The following is a 2,715-nucleotide window of genomic DNA, read 5'->3' as shown; positions in this document are numbered from 1 at the left end:
CAGATCAACACTCCCGCACAACTTGGTGTCATCTGCAACCTTACTGAGGGTGCACTTGATCCCCTTGTCCAGATCATTGATAAATATATTGAACAGAACTGGCCCCAACACAGAGCCCTGGGGAACACCACTTGTGACCGGCCGCCAACTGGAGTAAACTCCATTCACCACCACTCTTTGGGCCTGGCCGTCCAGCCAGTTCTTTACCCAGCGAAGAGTACACCCATCAAAGCCATGAGCAGCCAGTTTCTCCAGGAGAATGCTGTGGGAAACTGTGTCAAAGGCTTTACTGAAGTCTAAATAGACACCATCTACAGCCTTTCACCTCATCCATTAGGCGGGTCACCTTGTCATAGAAGGAGATCAGGTTGCTCAAGCAGGACCTGCCTTTCCTAAACCCATGCTGGCTGGGCTTGATCCCTTGATTATTCTCTACGTGCCTTCTGATGGCACTCAAGATGATCTGCTCCATCAGCTCCCCCGGTACCGAGGTCAGGCTGACAGGCCTGTAGTTCCCCAGGTCCTCCTTCTGGCCCTTCTTGAAGGTGGGTGTCACATTTGCTTATCCCCAGTCAACTGGGACCTCCCCAGTTAGCCAGGACTGCTGGTAAATGATGGAAAGGGGCTTGGAAAGAGCACTTCTGCCAGCTCCTTCAGTACTCTCGGGTGGATCTCATCAGGCCTTATAGACTTGTGAGTGGTGCAGCAGGTCACTAACCATTTCCCCTTGGATTATGGGGGCTTCATTCTGCTCCCTGCCCCTGTCTTCCAGCTCAGGGGGCTGGGTACCCAGAGAACAACTGGTCTTGCTATTAAAGACTGAGGCAAAGAAGGCATTAAGTACCTCAGCCTTTTCCTCGTCCTTTGTCACTGTGATCCCTCCGCCGTCTACTAAAGGCTGGAGATTCTCCTTAGCTCTCCTTTTGCTGCTAATGTATTTGAAGGAGTATTTTTTGTTGTCTTTTACGGCAGTAGCCAGACGGAGCTCTAGCTTGGCTTTGGCCCTTCTCATTTTCTCCCCGCACAACCTCGCTACACCTTTGTAGTCCTCTTGACTTGCCTGCCCCTTCTTCCAGAGGTCGTAGACTTTCTTTTTCCTGAGTTCTAGCCAAAGCTCTCTGTTCAGCCAGGCCGGTCTTCTTCCCCACCGGCTCGTCTTTCGGCACCTGGGGACAGCCCGCTCTTGTGCCTTTAGGACTTCCTCCTTAAAGAATGTCCAGCCTTCCTGGACTCTTTGCCCATTAGGGCTGCCTCCCAGGGGAGGGAGGTAGTCTCTTCGACCAGTCTCCTAAACAGGCCGGTCTGCCCTCCGGAAGTCCAAGGTGGCAGTTCTGCTGACCCCCCTCGTCGCTTCTCCAAGTATCAAAAACTCTATCATTTCGTGATCACTCTGCCCAAGATGCCCTCCAACCATCACATCGCTTACAAGTCCTTCTCTGTTCGTGAACAAGAGGTCCAGCGGGGCACCTTCCCTAGTTGGCTCACTCACCAGCTGTGTCAGGAAGTTGTCTGCCACACACTCCAGGAACCTTCTAGACTGTTTCCTCTCTGCTGAATTGTATTTCCAGCAGACATCCGGTACGTTGAAGTCCCCCATGAGAACAAGGGCTAGCGATCGTGAGGCTTCTCCCAGATGCTTTGAGGTGTTTCACTGGTGTTTCCCTCTTGGCTCCTATTGCCTCAGTATCCCCTAGCTCAACTCTCTACAACTTCAGCTGTGCCCCAGTGTACCCCGCACATCTCAGAGACACAGGCTGAGTGCCCTCGCTAGCACCTGCTCCCTCTAACCGTGGCACGTCGTCCCTCAGCTTCTCTCGGGCAAGCCTGATATTATCCCCCCCCCCTTCGAGTCTAGTTTAAAGCTCTGTCGATGAGCCCCGCAAGTTCCTGAGCAAAGATTCTCTTTCCCCTTTGAGAAAGATGAATCCCATCAGACACCAGCAAACCTGGTGCTGTGTAGGCCATCCTGTTATCAAAAAAACCAGACTTGTGACGATGACATCAGCCACGGAGCCATGAATTAATAGATTGGGTACCTCTGTTCCTTCTAGTGTCACTGCCCACAACTGCAAGGAGAGAGGAGAAAATAACCTGTGCTCCGGAGTCCCTTACTAGCCGTCCCAAGGCCCTGAAGTCTCTTTTGATTGCCCTAGGACTTCATGTTGCAGCTTTAAATTTAAAACACCAAACTCTTAAGCCAGAGTAAATTTTTTATTAATGGAAGATTCTATCTTTTTTCAAAATGTTCAGAAAAGTTCTCACCTGAACAACCTTCAATCCTGTTGATATCCAGTAAGTGCAGAATTTTTTTCTTCCCCAAATTAAATTGCTTTGTTTCAAAAGCCTGTTCTAAAGCTTGGCCCCACAGGTGTTTGACCATGTCTTTCTGGGAAGTCTGCTCTGCATCCTCTGTGGTGCCTATGTTTGGTGGTGTGATTCAAAATAATTCTGATTCTGGAAAGATTGATTACCCCCATGAAAGAGTTCTGGTGCCTTCGCACGCCACTCTGGCAACCATCAGTTCACCAGTATTGCGAGACGGGAGGTTGCTTTTTGTTTTGCTTCACTAAATGTTAACACTAAACCACCAAATTAATTTCTTAAAGGCAAATATAAAAATCACATGCCATGAGCAAACTATTGAGTTAACAGCCTTTTGCAAGCCTAATTTGGAAAGAATACAGATTTTAGGGACTAATTAATGTGTCCATGGAA

The sequence above is a fragment of the Mycteria americana genome, chromosome 1 (assembly GCF_035582795.1).
Source record: "Mycteria americana isolate JAX WOST 10 ecotype Jacksonville Zoo and Gardens chromosome 1, USCA_MyAme_1.0, whole genome shotgun sequence".
NCBI lineage: Eukaryota > Metazoa > Chordata > Aves > Ciconiiformes > Ciconiidae > Mycteria > Mycteria americana.
The sequence above is the reverse complement of the archived record's forward strand: the minus strand, read 5'-3'. Positions refer to the sequence as shown.